This window comes from Macrobrachium rosenbergii, chromosome 10 (assembly GCF_040412425.1).
Source record: "Macrobrachium rosenbergii isolate ZJJX-2024 chromosome 10, ASM4041242v1, whole genome shotgun sequence".
NCBI lineage: Eukaryota > Metazoa > Arthropoda > Malacostraca > Decapoda > Palaemonidae > Macrobrachium > Macrobrachium rosenbergii.
In genome coordinates, this window is record NC_089750.1 from 36067553 (window position 1) to 36090052 (window position 22500).

Sequence of the window (22500 nt, forward strand, 5' to 3'; positions counted from 1 at the left end):
GAGCTGGAATAGAAAACCCTCTATCATCATAGCCAAGTATTCAATCGATTATTTACAAAAGTAACTAGTAAAAAACAGTGACCAGGAGATTCTAAATGTAAATATATTTTAACCTAAAAAAGCAAAAAAACGGTGCTTCATGTATCTCGTTATAACATGTAGGATACATGAAGACTACGATGCCATTTCCATTAAATACTTTACATTTATCACCATCCGCAGAATCAAAGCGTGTCTCACCTAGTCCATCTTTCTCCGTCCTAGAGGGAAGACAGACGTTATTTTTAATAGTCTTCTGGTTTTATAAGCAAGTTACTTATCTCATGGCTGATAAAAATCTAATAATTTCCCATCTTATTTTTTTTTACATACGTCAGCCAGCAGTTTATTCAGTCACTTGATTTGGTAACGGACGTGGGCTGTTTATTCCTTTCATTCCTGGTTGTGTCAAAATAAAAAAAATGGAATCGAACATTCCCAAGGCTTTTGTGAGATTCATAGACGAATTTTGTCATCTGAAAGGGAAATATAAATGGACTACAACAACTAAAAGTACATCGTAATCTAAAGTCAGGAAGCGGTCATATATGCTGAAATGATGGTACCGAAAAAAGAAGAAGTAAAGTGATTAACCTCTTTAGAGGCAAAGGCAAGATTCTGTTGGTAAAAAGATGAACAGATAGTGATAAATTTTATTCAGCTAAAATCATGGTTATTTTATTAACTGATGCAATGACGACGATAAATGTATGTAGATAATTATAGAAAAATTATGAACCATCTACTCTGTAAAATACTGGTCTTGAGCACTTATGCAAAATGTAAGCTGGCATTTTGCACGAACACCCGCAAACCCACCAACCTGCCCATACACATGTAATGTTGTGGCATATTAATAATGTTCCTGTGGATATGTTTAAAACTGACTGCATCACGTGATAAGCTTTGTCTTACAAAGTTGAATGAATTATGATGACAAAATGTGGCATTAGACGTTTTCCGGAAAGGTAGTGAAAGGTAATCACGGAAAACCTCTTGTGTTGGACCACGTTGACACTTACTGTGCGCAGACCTGAAAGAACCTCAGGTCACCGGCAATTCTTAAGTGTTACACGTTCCGTCTTTGTGACAAAGAAAGAACATATGAGAACACATGTCAAGTATGTTGCCACATACTTTATTTGATATATTGAAAAATACTGAAATGTTTTGATGTTAAACATTTTATGATCATGTTCCAGTGACTTCCGTATCATCTTTAGTACAAACCATGTTGTTCAATTGATCTTTTGTGATAACTGAAAAAACTATACTTGGTTACCAATGTGCTCAGTGGAGTTTGTGCAAAATAATGTGAGTGAGACATGAGCCTAGAGAGGAATTCATGGGGAGACTCTACCTCAAGCAACCCCATTTTACATTTTTTGTAATAAACTAGCAAATGGACAAAATGTGTCCCATCTGATTCACAACCATCCTTACACACACACACACACACACACACACACACACACATACATACATATATATATATATATATATATATATATATATATATATATAGGCTATATATATATATATATAAATTTCTGTGTCGAACCCAGGTCTCTCAGGTGTATGTGTACAAGTCTAAAAGAAGTTGGTGAATTACCTGGGCAAGCTGTGCTTGCATACCAGCGAGTTTTCCCCAACTTCCTGACTCAGCAATGTAGTGAATTATCCCTTCTGAGTGTGTGAACATCAACACACAATCACGTGTGGAACAGAAATAAGTGTGTGTGATTGTGTGTTGATGATGTGTGTGTGTGTGTGTGTGTGTGTGTGTGTGTGTGTGTGTGTATGTCTTTATGTCTGTACATATACATACATGCTTACTCACACATATATCTATCTATCTATCTATATATATGTGTATATTTATATTAGCGCAAAACATAGCGTTTGAAAAAGTTTCAGGAAATACAGCAGGAATTGTTTAAATTCTAAATCCTTATAAAAAAAAAGATACTGTGAAAGAGAAAATCGTGCAGAAGAAACTACGAAACGAAAACGCCAGCATTTGCGAAAAGAAACAATGGAGTAGTTCCTCTTGAGCGATTCTCAGCTCGTCTGTATTCTTTAAAACAGTATATGTTTTGGCGTCCGCCGAGAGAATCAGTTCTAATGCCTCGTATTCAATCGGGAGAAAATATTCAAAAGCCCAAACTCGTTGGCTTAAGCACCCGATGGTCGAGCGACGTTCGGATTTCATTATCACAATGTTGGCCGCAGCCGCGCCTTTTCAATAAGCGAGGGTAAATGTGCATAACAAAAAAGCATCGTCCGGACAATAAGGGGACGAATTCAAACCTCTCTGGAGCATTAAGCGGCCACACAACTTGGGATTGGAGCACAAGGGAAGAGGATTGGAATACACAAATACATAATGGACACCCCTGAGCATCAAGAGAACCGCACAAACACGTACATACATTTACATACACTTGCATACACAAATCGAATACAGTGGAATATACAGTGAGGTTGAGAACGAAAAAAACAGGGAGATGATAATAGTTGGGTGGATGGCAATAGATTAGTGGTTGTCTGTTAAAAGAAAGTATTTAGGGATGGGAGGACCCCGAACTAAACTTCATGTGAAGTTAGGCCACGGGATGGGTAGGGCTGATAAACTTTGTACAGGCCACGGCGGGCTCCTCAAAGGTGAGACTGGCAGGAGCTTTTGCTGTTTGGCTTTCGAAAGTGAACACTCCTTATCTGGCTCAAGATCGGCCGTAATTCTTGGCTTCAAAAGGCCGACAACTGCTTCCTGGTGAATGTCGAACTTAGAATCCACCGTCTATAGACAACGTCCTGCGTAGGAATCACAGAATGTTAGCATCTTTGTATTTATATGCAAAGAGGAGCGATAGGAAGGTAAGTAGATTCTCTTTTATATATATATATATATATATATATATATATATATATATATATATATATATATATATATATATATATATATATATATATATATATATATATATATATATATATATATATATATATATATCTGTATATAAAGGCTGTTTAGTAGCAGAAAAATTGACTTAAAATTTCATCTTAGAATTAAATAGCAGAGGATGTATATCCATACTGTTCTGTTTTCTAATCCAGGCAAAATGCAACGAACAGAAAATATTGCTGGGGGAAAAACTGTGGAGGCTGGCATCGAAAGGAGAGGAAGGCTGCTCAACTAGAGAAGTTAGAAGACTGACTGAAAGCAGTTGGAAGGAGTGAAGGCCAGAGCTTAACGATGGACAAAAGAATCAATCATCAGATCAGCAAATATGAATAAATGGGAAGTTCGTTAGCTGAAGGAAGCCATGTGGTCGCCTGAAAGTAACTGAAAAGATTTGAATGAGTGAAATCGCTTGTGTTTGAAAGCGTTTGCAGGCAGGGGATTCGGACAGAGTTGATAAATCGAATTACCTTTAATTTCCTGCTGCTAATCGTGAAAAGGTTTGTGATCTGATAGCGAAGAATCTGCGTTGTATTGACATAAAAACCATTTGCTTTCAGTGAGCAAAGTTAGCAATATAAATCAAGATTCCTTTAAAATAAGTATGTATTAACATCAACGCCAAAGATATTATTACTACTGCCATTACTAAAGATAATAATAATCTGTTCATTGTTTGCTTAACGATGAAATAATTTTACCAATATTACTTAGTACGCGAAATTAATGTTGTTTCAGCTACCGAACATAGAATTTAGGGTTCCCATTGAGCCTCATCGACCAAAGGTTTTTTTTTGTCAAGGTTTTTGGTTCTTACTTCAGCTCGGAAAAAATCATTTAGTATTTAAGAAATAAATCAAGTATTTTGATAAAGATAAATGTTTTTTTCATGAAATATTCAAAGTTTTATGAAATTAGCAACAGTCATTTGCCCTTGATGCGCATATTGCATGTGAAGTCAATTAGTAATTTTTCTAAGGCACTCTGAAGATTATTTGTTTAAAGGCTTTACACAGCTTTCAGTATTGCAGCTAGGTCAAGCGACATTGATGTTGTTCCTAATGGATGACATCAGTGGCTCTATATATGTATATATATAAATATATATTTATATATATGTATATGTATATACGTATGTATGTATGCATGTATGTATGTATATATGTATACACACACACATATATATATAACATATATATATATATATATATATATATATATATATATATATATATATATAAATACGATTATATCTATATATATTATGTAAAACTACTTGTCAATTTCCCGGTTTATTGTAATTCAAATTTTTGTGAAAATGGAGATATTTATAATCAGTTATCTTCTGTCAAGTCCCTGTCAATAGGAACTTTCTTAGTTTTGAGCGACAATGCATGCATATCCTAATAATTCTAATGATAGATGCGTCCACAGCTTGTTTTTCGTTTACGCTGCAAAGTTATTACTTTTTATTATTTGTGTTTTATTGGATCTTGCATTCACTTACAAGATTTTTGACTCTTTTTTGCACTGTTATTCCCATATTACAAACAGCAACTTAAGTGGTGTACACAGTTATAAAAGATTAAACGGTGAACATTATGTTCGCCAACATTCGATGCTAAGGTACAGGCATTTTTTCCAGCTACAGGCGAAGCCGAGAAATGTTTCCCGCAACTCGATTCTTTGGACATCAAATCAAGGTTGTGTTTTCTATTCCCCCTGTATCTATAAATTACATTAAAAAGGAAGTACTGTTACTGGTATGTTACTCCTCCATTGTAAAACTAACAGATACCTACGGTGCTTTGACAACTTTGCTAGATAATACAGAAAACTAAATTTCTTCAGCTTTCCGAGGCTTTGACCAAATTTTCAGATCCTATTGCCAAGACGAAGGAGAGCTTTAATTTTTTCCCCAAAATTTCTAGGAAGTTAATATAAGTCTCGCTCTCTCTCTCTCTCTCTTAGGATTAGGTGACTATAGTATTATGTGATATACTGAAGAGACCTTCAAATAACAATTTGAACTGTTTTCATGAATTGTCAGTTCTTATTTCATTTGCAATCTTCATTTTACTCAAAATCTATTTATGTATTTCGAAATAACATATTTTTTGTTAAGTTAATTTATTGTACGGTATTGACAGGAAATGCGGCAATTGCTGCGTAGACCTCCGCCTAGAACCACGTGTATCAATAAGTCCCGGACGCATTTTCCCGAGATGTAACCGAGTACGGAACCTTTCCCTGAAAAAAGCGGACGCCATATCTTAAAAACTAACCATAGATTTTTCTTGAAAATAATATCATTACGTTTCCCACACCCAAATTAATTTAAGGGCATTATTTTAAGCTAAACTAACCCAACCTAACTTATCCTAGCCTAACCTAGGGGCATGGCAAAAAAAAAAAAAGAAACCGGGGCTGGTGCAATACTAGCATACATCTCAGGAATTTGCGTCCCGGACACAGCCAAAGCGGTGAAGTTAATATGACTGAGACTACCAGACCCATTTCATCCAAATTAGGTAAGCTATCATAGATAAGAAAAAAGCAGGTCCTATATGAAAATCAACTCATTTACACATATCACATACACACGCGAGCACACATAAACACACTTACATACATATACATATATATATATATATATATATATATATATATATATATATATATATATATATATATATAGAGAGAGAGAGAGAGAGAGAGAGAGAGAGAGAGAGATAGGTATGGTTACTTGAACGAACTTACGTCGCAACCAAATTAAAATGGTCGTCAGAGCATATCTTTTATATCAATTATCTTCGAAATAATAAGTTTCAATGCCTATATATGTAGAGGATACGTGCAAGATATCAAGATTTCTGCATCTACCACCCTGGAAAGGAATGTTTTCTTTTTGGTTTGAGGAGACCCACAAGACCGTCATATCACGTGTTGATGACTTCTTTCCACACGTATGGCACGAGAAACTTTTCTTCGGTGTCACCCTGAAAAACGTCTTTGTTATGCCTTCCCGTGAACATTAGATATAAATAGCATTTGGGAAGTCAGGTCATCTTAAATATAAAACTACTTTTAATTTTCTACATGATTCGCTTTTCCTCACCCAAGGTAGCCTACTGTACATACCAGATTTGAATGAAATCAGACTAAAAGTCTCAAGTTATACAAACGACATATTTTGTTCCACATGACCAAATTGACAACAATTCAACAACTTTCTTTTTCCCGCATATTAAGATTTTGCATGAAAAATGTGACGAAATGTCCATATCTTGCATCGTCTCAAAAAGATATTCTGAACGTAGAAATGGCTTAAAAAAGATACTTTTCTGTCTCCAAGGAAATTCATTATGTCAGCCATGTAATGGAACCCATGTTATCAAAATTTTCAAACTACAAATTCTACTCAAACAGGCATGATAGTGTGGATTTTCATTTAATTCACTCAAACTTTTTCCTCTACATTTGCCATAAATCTCTCTCGGTAGCATAATAATAATAATAATAATAATAATAATAATAATAATAATAATAATAATAATAATAATAATAATAATAATAATGGGGTAACTGAAACCCTGATAATGATGGAAACGATACTAATAATTGGTGAAAGACAAGAAATTTCCAGTGAGAATCTTAAAAATGTGAATAGCTAGGTTTAGAGAGAGAGGTTGGTTGTACCGGTGATCTGAATGTGAAGGTCGTTCATGGAGAGTGAGAAAGTTATCATTCATAGATTTAGATCACTTGAGTCAAATGAGAATGGAAACTTACTTGTGGGTTGGGTTTTTGAAAGGAGGCTGATTGCTGTGTTTAAAGGTCCAGTACTCATAAATATACTTAGCAAATAGAATATAGAGATAAAGAGTGCTCGTCAGATTATGTTTAGCTTAATGATAGCAGTGGATACGATTGTAAGAAGAATGACAGAAGATACTGGATCTGATGATGACCTGGTTGAAATAAAAATGAAAATAGATGGTAGTTTTAGTTATAGCGGAAGGGCTCCAGATGTGCCCCTAGGTGTAATTTTGACAAGGTGTATGTGAGAATATCACATAATGAGAAGACTGATGGAAATGGGGCAGAGCTGAGAGATACAAAAATAAAAGGAGATAAGGAGGAGTACATGAAATAAAAAGATGTGTCACTCGATCAGCGTACAGGAATGAGTGATAAATGTATTGTGTGATAATATGAAATTATAAGAACTTGAGTTACGAAAAAGGTTAATTTTAAAGTGCAATTACAAGACAAGACAAGATTTTCCAGAAGGAAACAAAAGGACTCTTCAAGTAGTCAAGAGCAATAGCGAAAAAGAAAAAGGTGGAAAAGACATTGAATGGGCAATAGAGAAGAGCAGCAAATCTGAATGATGCGCGAGAAGAGAAGAAATCGCGAAAGTAAACTAAAAAATGCTCCCAGAAGTAACTGCTGACGATATGCAGTAAGCGGCTGAAAGACTGATGAGTGCAAAGATACCACCACTCAACAGAACCACAAATGAGATATTGTGGTGTAATGATGAAAGCGTACTTAATTAGCTAACTGGTCATGACAGTTTAAATGAGTGCTGGTTTCTGTAGCAATGTGTGAAAGATATTTATTCCTTTGTATTATGAGAAATGAATTGGAGGTAATTACAAGAATTATAGACCATACTTTTACTTAGCAGGTCTGCGAAGGTTTACGGTAGGGTTTTCATTAAAGAAGTATCACTTGTGACAAGAGAAATGTCAGGAAGAAAAGCATTATGTATTTAAACATGGAAACATTTTTGTAGGTTTTAGTGGTTTTATACGATAAATTGTTTGAGAATTTTGAGAGTAAAAAGATAATTTGTTTGTATTGTACATGGATGAAGAGAATGATTACGAAAAAGTTGCTAGAGCTGGTATGTAGAGTGTGCTGATGATACTCACGATAGAAGGAAATTTACTGAGAGCAATTAGAAATTGTCGTTATGAAAGCCGAGTCTGTATGGAACTATGTAGAAATATGTAGTGAATGGTCTAGTGTGAAAGCAGGTCTGAGACTGGCGTCCGCCATGTTTAATAGTTTACGGATGGAATGATAAGAGTCTTCAGAGAATGAATATATGTAGGTACAAGTTAGTAAGACAGAAAAGGGTTTGTGAATAGATTGTGGAGAAGTTGATGGTTGTAAGTAATACAATGCTGGTGAGGGCAAGCTGCAGAGATTAGTAAAACAGTTTACAAATGTCCTTGAAAGGAGGAGGGTGAGCACTAAGGCTATATGAAAGCCAGGAAAATGAAGCAATAAATTTTACCGTGGACTGTAGAAGAATGTTAGTGGCTAATTTCTATATTTATTTGACAGCAGCCGTAACAGATGATGGTATGATGAAAAAAGTAAACCGTGATTAGGACTAAATGAAGCAAGGAAGGTAGCCGGAACTATGCAAAAGGTTTTGAATAAAGGAGATAAAGTAGAAACTGTTGAAATTATTTGTTTCCAGAGCATATGTTGAGTCAGGGTTATTGTGTGGGCAAGAAATTTAAGTGTGAAGAAATAAAAAAACAGGTCGGCACAGGTGAAGATATCTGTTAGTGTTTTGAGGAGCTACTCTGCCTTAGAGGGAAAGGAGTACAAGTGTTTGGTGAAGAGGTAACTGACAATAATATCTTCATGGCGGATTTGAACCGTCGACCTCTAAAGCAGCTATGCAAACATTTCATCCACGTCCGTTGAGTGGGTAATGTGTTGGGTTGGGGTGTTTCTTTAGTGACCGCATGGTTCTAACTCCTAAGGAGGAGGTTACGTTGCATGCCTTTAAATTTAGAGTTATTCCAGATCAAAGTCCGGAAAAGAGTAAGTGAAAAATGATATAAGTACTGCAAATATAACGCCACGCAATGTGTTGAGTTGCGATGAAATACTGATGAGCCAGTGTACTCACTGCTATATTCCAGTCATTTTTAAAAGGCATAAATACACTGAAGGGATCAATATATAGTCTATATTTTTATACAAAATTGAAAATAAGAGAAAAATACATCAAGTACAAATGTTAGTTTTTAAAGAAAGTATATGGGAAAATTAAGAGACTGCCTGAATCCTCTAAAGAAGAATTATTGTGAGGTTATTCTAAAGTGTTATAAAAAGAACAAAATAAGTCAGAGGTGATGAAAAGTATGGAAAACAATAATAAAATAAACTTCAGGTTCGTTTCATGCAAAATGACATATAATAATCATAAAATAATCATTTGCTTATATACGCATTTTACAAAAATAAAAAAGGTGAAATTCAGTCTAGAATGCCAGAGACAGAATTTACTGTACTATGGCGCAGCGTGAGCACGTCCCTTGGGGCAACGCTTGCTTCTGCACCAACACAAGACTTACTTCCTACTGTCACAAAATCAATTGCTTTTCTCCTAAATTGGTCGGGTACCATATCGCTATCATTAGAAAATAACAGGACATAGAAAACGAAACTAACGGCCACCATCGTCAGGTTTATGACACTTCTTTCCTTATCACAACGCAAATGAAGGAAAACATCTGAAACGAAGTCAGCGCTCGGAAAGTGTTGTAGAGGCTTGCAAAAGATCTTCTTTGGGCTAATATTTGATGAATAGCATGCCTATATATATATATATATATATATATATATATATATATATATATATATATATATATATATATATATATATATATATATATATATATACACATACACATATATATGTACATATATATATATATATATATATATATATAAATCTATATATCTATATATATATATATATATATACACACATATATATATATATACAGTATATATACAGTACATGTATGCATGTTTGAATCTATCTATCTATATGTCTATGTATCTGTCTATATATATATATATATATATATATATATATATATGTATATATATACATATATATATATAATATATATACTATATATATATCTATCTATATCTATATATATATGTGTGTATACACACATACATATATATATATACATATATATATATATATATATATATATATATATATATATATATATATATATATATATATATATAGATAGATAGAGAGAGAGAGAGAGAGAGAGAGAGAGAGAGAGAGAGAGAGAGAGAGAGAGAGAGAGAGAGAATTGTCTTTGATCCACGATATGAGAGTTGCATGTTTTGTTCATCATTCAGCATTTTGAAAGCTGCCTTCAGGTTTGAGGAAGTGGTGGAGTAGGTATTATTTACTATTTTATTCTTTATAGGTGGAGTGAAATTATTTTCCATCTTTCTTCGCAATAGGTAGAGTGCGATTATTTTCTATTTTTCTTCTCTATAGTTGAAATCAAGGTCCTTTAAATAGACTGTGAGGTCGGCGGTTCACGCTCATATAGGCAAAACACCGAGAGAAGAGTGACGTCAGTCATAAGGTTTTGGTTGTGGGCACGGTCTAGTTATATTGGTTGTGGGAAGGATGAAGCAAACACACGCCTTCTCTCTCTCCTCTCTCTCTCTCTCTCTCTCTCTCTCTCAACGTCGACCCACAACAGTCGGCTAACAGTGAATTACGTAATTCAACGTAGCCATTGGTCAGTAGAGGCATACTATAGCTAAGGGAACATTCCCATATCATCCCTTCATGTCATCTTCGAAGAAAGATCGAACGTTTGTCATTTAGTTTTGAGCTAATTGCCTGAGCGTTTGGACACACACACACACACACAGAGAGAGAGAGAGAGAGAGAGAGAGAGAGAGAGAGAGAGAGAGAGAGAGAGAGAGACTATTCTTACGATTAACGCTTAAATATTGCACAAGTTTTTCAAAGCATATAAACTTGTGTACAACTCTTTTAATACCGTCTTAGTTGAAATCTGAGACCTAGTATGTCTAATCTTTTCGTCAAAAGGCAAAATCAGAAACAATGACGGAAACAGAAAACCTGCCGTAATTCCATTTCATGATGAAGGTCAAGTAATCGTGTTAACAGGTTTGACGGGAAGCTGGAAACAACCCAGATACTACCAATACGATGACTCCAATATGCATAAAAAACTGGCTGATATTATTATAAAAAAATGCTGAAAAAGCTGGCTTTACCGTTGTGGCAATTATCCATGATCTTGGACCTAGTAATTTGCGGGTTTGGAAAAAATTCAGGATTGATCCCCTTAACCCTGAAAAAAAAAAATGTTTAAAAACCCATGTGCTGACAGGAAAGTGTTCATATTTGATGATACTCCCCATTAGATAAGTTATTTAGAAATCATTTTTTTGACCACGGTTTTTTTATGGAAATAGTGCATCTGATTCCCGTATCCGTGAAATGCTAATAAAAACCGTATCAGAGTATGCTTTAGTATATACAACTAATGACACATATCAACGTAAGTGGCTTACAAAGACAGCGTGTAAAGTATGCTGTACAGCTACTTTCAAAATCATGCGCAAAGGCATTTTATCTTTTAGAAGAAAGGGACTTACTAGAGAGCAACAACTGGAAGGAAACTGCTGATTTTATAGTTACAATGAATTCCTCTATGATGTTCGGTGACATAAAAGCCCGCAATGAATTTGGGATAAATTTGGACAGCCAGAAAAACCTTTACAAAAGATGATTGATTTTCTGCTGGGAATGAGGGCAAAGAACCCCAAATTTAATTGCCTTCACATATTCCAAAAAGCAGTGACATTATCTTGCCACTCAATGATTGGGCTATATAACAAGCTAAAAAAGTCATGACACTTCTTTTTTTATGACGCGGAGATTAAATCAAGACTGTCTTCAAAGTTTTTTGGATGCATTAGGCAGATGAGGGGTTCACGTGATCATTCCAATGCAGTTAATTTTATATATAGATTGAAAAATTTTCTGCTAGGTGGGGATATTGAACTTGTTAGTGATAAGGCAAACTGCAACAAAGGAAGTGAAAACCTTGACCCTTTACCCCATGAAAAGGTATCCTCCAGGCGTGAGGGAAACGGACCTAACAGATCTTTTCATGACAGGGAACTGGCCTTGGAAATATGTGTGACAAACATAATTCTTAGAGACCTGGAATTTGATGTGGATCTTAAGAACGACGAAATGTTTTCTGAGGAAACAGATTTCGCTAAATGTCAGACATCAGGAGACACAACGGGATCTGTTATCGAAGAAGAGTCCTTATGATATACCGGTGGATATGTAGTAAAAAAGTTTTCCTTTAAATATCCAAATACAGGTTACGTTGTTAACTGCATGGCGTCAGAGATATGGGTCCATTAGATAAGTGAAGGAAAACTTTGTGCACCATCAGACGACTTTTTTTCTACACTAAAAAGTTTTAGAGAAATTTTTACAGCAATTCATGGCAATGATCTTAGACCAGAAACGGAATGCATAAAAACAATGGCTGCTGAAATGAAATCTGCTGTAGTTGTTGTTCCTGACGAGGTTGTTGAGTTTTTTGCTAAAATATCAGTATTTTTTAGAATGCGGCACCTCAACAACATTATCGACATGAATAAAAAGAACCAGAAGACTCGCAGGAGCACAGTAAGAAAGGCCATGAAAACAACAGCTTAGTTCCCTTGGGAGCCCACACCCGGCTTGGTGAGGCAAAATGAAAAGCATGAAAAAACACAACAGTCTAAATTACGCTTACATTGTGACTAACTAAGCAAAAAAAACTTTTTTTATAATATCTCAAGATCAGTACCTCTCACTCCATCTTCACGACTTAACAATGATATAATGGAAATGGTATTATTTATATTGCATACTCATTTGTTGTATGGTCTGCCATAAAGAAAATCTGTGCTTTAAGTGAAACAAAATACAAATATTTATCCCTTAAAAAATAGCTTCCCGGAAAGGTTCCTTGCATTGTGTTATTTATTAGACTACCTGTCAGAGTCAGTGCTGTCAGAGGACTCTCTCCGGCGAGTGACGTCATGCGCAAAGGGAACGTATTTTCGCTCACTGGTGAGCAGACCTCTCAGACTATATTTAAAGGACCTTGGGGAAATGAGATTATTTCCTATATTTCTTTGCTATAGGTGGAGTGCGATTATTTTCTATCTTTCTTCTCTGCTGTTGGAGTGCGATTATTCTAACTTTATTCTCTATATGTGGAGTGTGATTATTTTCCATCTTACTTCGCTATCGGTGGAGTGCAACTATTTTCTATTTATCTTCCCTATAGGTGGGGTGCGATTATTTTCCATCCTTCTTCGCTACAGGTGGAGTGCGATTATGTTATATATTCTCTACTGGAGGAGTGCGATAATTTCTATATTTCTTCCATACTGTATAGTGTGAGTATTTTCCATCTTTCTTCGCTACAGGTGGAGTGCGATGATTTTATATATTCTCTATTGGAGGAGTGCGATTATTTTCTGTTTCTTTCCTATTGGTAGAGTGTGATTGTTTTCTATCTTTCTTCGATATTAGTGCAGTGTGATTGCTTTCTATTTTCCTTTTGTATAGGTGGTTGCCATTATTTTCTGTTTTTCTTTTCTATAGATGGAGCACGATTATTTTCTGTCTATCTTTTCTACTGGTGGTGTGAAATTATTTTCTCTTTCTTCACTATTCGAGAGCGATTATTGTCTATCATTCTTCTCTGCTGGTGGAGTGCGATTATTTTCCATCTTTTTTCCCTGAAGGTAGGATGCGATTATTTTCTATTTTTCTTTTCTGTTGTAGTGAAGTTATTTTCTCTGTTTTCTATTGGTGGCGTGCGATTATTTTCAGTCCTTTTACTCTTTTGTAAGAGTGCAATTATTTTCTATCTTTCCTCTCTGTTGTTGAAGTGCGATTATTTTCTATCTTCCTTCTGTATGGGAAGAACAGGATCCAGAGAAGATCCTGGGGTAGAGTGCGATTATTTTCTCTTTTTCTTCTCTATTGTTTGAGTACGATTATTTTCTATATTTCTTCTCTATTGTTGGAGTACGATTATATTCTCTTTTCTTCTCTATTGTTGGAGTGCGATTATTTTCTATTTTTCATCTCTATTGTTGGAGTACGATTATTTTCTATTTTTCTATTTTTCTTCTCTATTGTTGGAGTGCGATTATTTTCTATTTTTCTTCTCTATTGTTGGAGTACGATTATTTTCTATTTTTCTTCTTTATTATTGGAGTACGATTATTTTCTATTTTTCTTCTCTATTGTTGGAGTGCGATTATTTTCTATTTTTCATCTCTAATGGTAGAGTGCTATTATTTTCTATTTTTATTCTCTATTGTTGGAGTGCAATTATTTTCTGTCTCTCCTCTCTATAGGTGGAATGCGATTGTTTTCCATCTTTCTTCTCTATTGGACAAAGGCTTTGGAGCCTTCTCTTTACAGGTTTCTTCTCAACACCGTCCGGTCCCACTTCCCTCATTTGTTCAGGTGCTCTGTAATCTAAGGGTGGCACCGTCGGTTGTTATCTTATCGGCAAGCTCTGTCTCTCTTCTCTTTGTTATTCTTGATCCGTGGCAAGAGGATCTGAACCTTGCATTAAGAGGATGGAGTTAGCTAATTTCAAGTAATGAATCGGATGGGTGCTTTTCATAATGCATTCAATGTCCTAGAGATGTCATTTCTAATTTGTTTGTGAATTATATTAACTAAGGTAAAAGCATCTTGTTGGGTTACTCAAAGCTTGAACTTAGAAATTGTCATTAGTAATGTTCACTCGTTTGTTAATTATTAAATGCTTCTGAAACAATGATCCTTAAATCTTTAATCATAACCTGTTTTGTCAAGTCAAAATTATTCGCACCTTATGAAGCAATGTGTAAACCGTTTTGACAGTTTTTTTTTTTTTACAATGAGAAACATTATTATGGTTATGAGCTTGTGGAAAACAATATTGTGCTAACCAAATAACTAACCTGTGTGGTCATGCCAATAGGAGAGTGCCACATATGCTTACTGCTGTTACTTTAGTCAGTTCGCTCATGGGAATGTTGTGTATCATTGGTGCTTATTTTATAAACAGAGAAGGTCACAGCAAGAAAGGAGAATGGTACAAACTTTGAGTTTCTTGCTTCTTAAAAACTTGAAGTGGGCTATGGACCAACAACAATACCTCGTCCAAGAAGATCCAGCGAACTCTGCGATATTGAGAACTTTTATGTTCAGATAATGAATCACTCTGGAAAGACTGACTTTGAAACCGATTTTTTTTGTTTATTGAAGAGCTGGAGTATCTCCTTTCGTGAGCTCATATTTTCTTGTATTCTTTTGAACAATTGACTTCATTTACAATCTATTGTTAAGACCATTTCTGTTTGTGTATTCTTAGGCGACTGCATTATTAACGACTGATTGAACTGAAATATGTTCTTAAAATCACTCTTTGTGATAGATTCCTTTAAATTGCAAATTGTTGACATCATTAAATATTCGGGAATTAGGAAAGTAAGAGCATTCTTGGTTTCTTTTTATCATTTATTTTATCTTCTCAGCCATCTGTTTTAAAACATTCTTACACAGCACTCCCTTGCTCTACTAGTTTTTGCTAAATAAATTGTATAATGTTTTAATTGTATTATCATTGCAGTACACCGAAAACTAGCTATGTGTGTGTGTGGAAATGATGTGACAGGGATAAAATTCTTTTACAGAGTCATACATTTTGGAATTACAGCATCGTAAAAGAGTAGTGCATATTGTTAAGATTACAGAAGTTGCAAATCTGAATATGACTCCAGTTTAGCGATAGTACATATAGAACACGGGAGCAATTTATGATTGTGACTGAGGTCAAAATAATTTATAAGGAATAGATATTATTATTGTTTTGTAACTTTCGATATTCTAGAATCTCTCAAAGTTATCACAAATGAAGGGGGGGAAAAACACGAGGAGAATCATGGGGTTTTCGATCCCAGGAAAATATTATGAACATATATTTCAAACAGAAGATATTGTGTTCTCAGTAAAAAAGTTTTTTCTGCAAATTGTAAACTTGTTCTTGTATTGTTGCCCATTGTTAAAAGCACATGATTAATTTATCTGATTTGGTTTAGAGGAGTAGTTCTTTGCTCGAGCTGGACCTTCATCTAAACTACCCCTCCGCCTTTATTTATTTCACCTATGGAAACAGCATCCGCCAGTGACAAGAGAACGCGCGCGAAGAAAAGAGAAGTATTGAAACAATATTTTACCTAGATATAGATCTCACAGCATGTATATGAAATTATGTATCCCTAGCCACTGGAAAGAAGCTGAGTTTTCCGGCATGTCCCACGAATCCAGGTGAACTGTAGAAGGCAAGAAAGCATATCCTTCAGATAATTAATCAAATCCAATCGCATCAGTTTTGAGTACATTCTTAAGATCATTCATAAACCGCCTACCCGAGCGCACTTATTGCGTCCAAAGTGAGTATGCCTGAATAATGTTCAATTCTCTTCTTATTTGCAGAGGCCTTAGGGCATATATTTTGTGCTGAATCGTATGCAGTGCGCGCATATAGAATATGCTACTGCTATTAAACACGTTATTTATGAGAGAGAGAGAGAGAGAGAGAGAGAGAGAGAGAGAGAGAGAGAGAGAGAGAGAGAGAAAGCTGTGTTCTGAATGAACACAGTCATCTCAGATTAGAAAGGCAGTGTATGGTGCAGCAGGATATGATTAAGGGAGAGGCGCTTTTATCAAAACCCGAAAGACCTTTTTACCCAACAATGCCACTTAAAAACGTTCCGGAGTAAACGAAGGGGATTTCACCAGTGTACAAACAGTGGTGGTGCCGCGGGCAAGAAACTTTAAAACGATTTTCCACAAAGAAAACGAAGTAACCCCAAATGCCATAATTGAGCTGGAGGTTGAACCCTACAGCCATTCTCACACTTAATGTACGCGGATGATTTTTTCCTCTTAAAGGAGATATTGGCCCTAAAAAATTCGTCTTCGCTATTGCTATTTTATTTCCCCAAGCTCCTACCCCAAGCCCCTACTCACCTTACCCAACCTTACCCACAACACCCTACACTCATCGAGATGCTCCCATGTGGGAACTCCTTCGAGAATGTTGGAAGGCCTTTGGTGACATTCTCGCTTACAAGCATTTCATTTTGCTCGACAACAGACCATTCTCATACGTCCCATTAAGCAATTGCTGAGCCTTTTATGAAGATACCTTTTCGTTCTTGATACACGGATATTCCGGCTCAGCAAAAAATGACTGGAAAACTTGGGCTGGAAACTTGCATCTGTTCAGCTGAGTTACTTTTCATATCGAAATAGAGTTTCGCTCCTTTTTTACGCTGGCTCTTTAAATACCAAGTGTATTCATTCAGGCATATAATTTCTGACATCAAGCTCAAATTTTAAAGATGTCTTCTCATTCATTCCTTTGAAAAGATTGCTATTGACATGTAACTGTGTTATATGGAAATCTCTTGCATTATGGAGAGTTTTACATGTATACATATATATTCATATATATATATATATATATATATATATATATATATATATATATATATATATATATATATATATATATATATATATATATATATATATATATATATATATATATATATATATATATATATATATATATATATATATATATATGCTATATATGCTGTATATTAAAGCATAAAGAAAAAAAAATAAGAGATTCACCATAACCAGCTACTCTTTACGGAATTACTGGAACAAAGAAAAGACTCAACTCATGCAAATATTGTGGAAATCTTTGTTGTCAAATAACATTCTATAGTAATAAAATGAGAAGGATGACTGTCATCTGGAGATTGGAGATTGCGAATATTCTCTCTCTCTCTCTCTCTCTCTCTCTCTCTCTCTCTCTCTCTCTCTCTCTCTCTCTCTCTGCGCAGGGTTTTTCTTGTCTAATTTCTATTCTCCCGAGTTGTCTCCTCTCCTATTTTCTGCCTACAAAGGAGGCACAAAGCCTCCATTGAGGAAGTCCTGGTAAAAGTTAGGTCGTTTCTTACGTGAGGAACACTTGTGGTTCCTGTTTGATATTCAATAATACAATCCCTCATCTTTTTTGCCTCGTCCCGAAATCCCTCCCTTCAGCCTCTTATCGCCCCTTCGTGATGGCCACGTCATATGTATTGTTTTTTTTTTTTTTTGTCTGTTTCAAGTAGTGTCGATGGGAACGGAACCATAATGTGCAGGAAATATTTTGTCGTCTCCGAGTCCCCTCCTCTAATGCATTGTTGAAATCGGATTTAACGCCAAAACGAACATTTCTGATAGAAGGACGCCAGACATTGTTATCATCTGTTCAAGCTCTTTCATATAACAGTGGCAGAGAAGTTTTATATTCCCCTTAAACCTTTCCCTTTGCACTGTAAGTAGGCAACCAAGCCACACAAAGCCGACATCTAGTGACACAAAAGTGAACCATTGTAGCCTAAGTGTCCATTTCAATCCCTCGTTTTTGTAAAGGTACAATAGAGGACTTTGGCATGTCTGTCCTCCACCCATTTAATCCCCTCTCCTCTGCCTCCTTTTCCTAGTTCTTCTGCACTCAGAGACAGACAGTAGGTTTTTATAATACAATATTAAGTTTAGCCTGGAGGATGAATACGGAAACATATCATGTAATAATTCCCATTACTGCCTTACAAATTAATAAGCACGTTTCAGTATACGGCTTATATAATCTAATATCATGGAGTGTCATACCCGGACGGAAAAGGACCTAGGGATGAGGAGCTATAGTTGCGGTCATTTACTCGTACGAGGATAAGCAGAAAAATATCAACTCTTTTAAGAGATGAAAAACATGGGTCAATAGATGTTGTTCATAGAGACGATCACATTTTGGGCGCTACCGAAGCAAAGGGACGATCAAGAGTCTGGGTGATCAAGATTTGTATGAAAACCAAACCAGAAGCTCTTTTGTTCCCCCATTCTCCCTCGTGAGAAAGAGATGAAAAAGGAGCCTTCGAGGCAACTGGGGTCCAAAGCCTTTTCCAGGAGCAGAGGAGTCCTTCACCGTTGAAGGGGATAAATAGCTAGGAGGGAGGACTTCAGACAAACATTACACACGCATTTGGAAGCTTAAATCCAGGGGGACGAGGAACTGCTATCAAAAGACTAGTAAATGAATATATAACGTATACATGTTTTGGGAAATGAATGGCGAGGTTTACAAAAACGTTTCTGCAGTTTGTGAATGAAAAGTTCTGGAAAGTTCTGCGCAGGGCAGGCAGTGCAAGCCTAGCTTGAATACAATTCTACTTGCGGGAAAATCCCATGGCCTGTAGGCTTCTTTCCTAATCAAAGATGATGAATATCTAAGTTGCAAAAACATAAATTTCTCGCGAGATTTTCTTTAAACATACAAATACTGCAGGCGAATTGATTAAACTTTTCCGATGACGAATAAGAAGCAATTAGAACCATTCAAACAATAAGAACTTTCTGAGCACCATTACTTTATTAAAAGCCTTAGAAGATATGAAATCATTTTTACCTTTGGGATCCATCAAATAAGTAAAAGACAACTACATCCTGAATCACAATGGCAGTCCTTACTGCAAATGAACGAGACAACAAAAGTAACTATGAGAGAATAAAAAGGATATCAGTTAGAGCATCAAGGTCCAGAATCCTAATAAAATCATCACCAAGGAACTATTTGTATGTAAATTTGCCAAAGTCATTCTTCACATCTGGAATCTCAAAAGCTGTGACGTATAGGATATTGCTTTATTTATTTTAGTGGTTAATAATAGAGATACATATGTATATATCTACTTTCAGTCATGCACGAACACCCACGCACGCAAGCGGGCATATATATATATATATATATATATATATATATATATATATATATATATATATATATATATATATATATATATATATGTATATATGTATATGTATATATATATGTATATATATATATATATATATATATATATATATATATATATATATATATATATATAAATGAGTATATACTGAACCAAAATAATTTTTTTAAGTCATCGACGTTAAATTTATTCCAGCTTGCCTCTTCTGTTTGTTAAGGGTGGACAAATTATGTTTATCCATTACAAAAAATAACCATGTAATTTTACACACACACACAGATATATATATATATGTATATATGCATATAATTTTATTTTATATATAATACATATATATGTGTATGTATATATACAAGTATATATATGTATATATATATTATATATATATATATATATATATATTTATATATATAAATATATATATATATATATATATATATATATATATATATATATATATATATATATATATATATATATATATATATATATATATAATACATATACAATATACAGTATATATACTAAAGTTAAAGTCCTCCTGAGCCTCTGTAGGCTCATAGGGCAGGCACTACATACACACACACACACACACACATATATACACATATATATATATATATATATATATATATATATATATATATATATATATATATATATATATATCTACTTCCAGTTATGCACAGTCATCCACAGCATATCAGCATACACACACACACACGCACGCACCCACACACGTACATGGGCATAATATATATATATATATATATATATAATATATATATATATATATATATATATATATATATATATATATATATATATATATATAGTATATCAATAAATGAAGCTTCTTTCCATGCAACCTCACCCGTTTTTACATGCGTAACGTAACGGAGAAAGAAATAAAATTAATTTCAGTTGTTTTAATTACTAGAACTGTGGGTTTTCATTCGCCCCTTCATTAACTATCTCCCTCATTCCCAAAATGGCTAAGCCTTTAATCCTTCTCTCTGTTAAAAATGACTGCCTAAGGCCTTGTTTCCAGGTGACCTTCGAAGAGGCCTTCCTCGACGGCGTCAGATAACAGGCAAAGGAGGAGACAAAAAAGAGAAAGTTGGTGCTGTACCACCCAGGCCATGGTAATCTCCACGAGGTCTGACTGGATAATATGTGTGCGCTATAGAAAACAAGGCGAAGATTGACCTTTTGCGCCATCTATCTGGATGCCCAGGCGTAATCCCCGAGGTTAGATATAGACGATGCAATGGCAGTCGAGAGAGAGAACCGCTCAGAACTCCAACATGGGCAAATGTCCTTACCTTTGCCTGTCCCTTGTACTCTCCACGTGTTCAACCCCGAGGTTCGCACCAGTATACTTTTGTCGTGGCATCCCCTTAATTCCCTCCTCCAGCACTGGCACCCTACTGAAGAGGATATCGTCATCTTGACGAAGATAATGTACCAGAATAAAGTTTCTTAGTCAGTCACGATTCCTGTCTGACTTATTTTCTATTTCCGCTGTGCAATCACCTTCAGTAAATTGTGTTAGAGCATCAAATGTTAACGTAATTATGCATTTAGTGATGAACTGAGTTACTTGGCACCATTTGAGTGTCTTATTATCATTGCAAGTAACTATCTTGCATATATTGCAATAGACCTCGGCTGTGGAACCACTCGGCTCTATCCTCATGTGCAGTGGCCTTATGCCACCCCTCAATCTACCCTTCCGCAATGTTCCTGTTAGACATCATCGGTGTAGAATATTTCCTCCTGAATCAAATTCACTCATTTAAGAGGGCCTTATTATTACCTGCCCAGTAATTCATATTTCTTCTGATCTGTATTTGTTATGTAAATATAATTACTGTAATTAAGAGAACCCCTGTGTTTACGTAATCTTCACTCACATGAAGCAAGCCCTAAGCCGCAGTATTTCCCTTGATTTATTTGTCTACGAAGTTGCCTAAATCAGTCTATTTAGTCAGATGTTTAATGAAATACAGGAGACTCCTTGATAATGTAAAGAACACCCTGTGATTATCCGTTGCCGCCCAGGAACCCGTAAATATCAAAGGTATATTCGTAGCAATTTTTATATATATATACACACATATATATATATATACATATATATATATATATATATATATATATATATATATATATATATATATATATATATATATATATATATATATATATATATATATATATATATATATATATATATATATATATATATATATATATATATATATATATATATATATTATTGTGTGTGTGTGTGTTTAGCATTAACCATCAAGATAAATAAAGCAAGGTCACATACGGCATAGCTTTTGAAACTCCAGTAATGAACATTACCTTTGACAAATATACATACAAATATTTCATCGATAATGCATTTACAATATGTATATAAATATATATATATATATATATATATATATATATATATATATATATATATATATATAAATAGTGTTTTTATATGCATACATAGATATATATGTATGTATTAATACACACACTTACACACACACACACACACACACACACACATATATATATATATATATATATATATATATATATATATATATATATATACATATACATACATATATATATTTGTATACACACATACACACACACACACACATGTATATATATATATATATATATATATATATATATATATA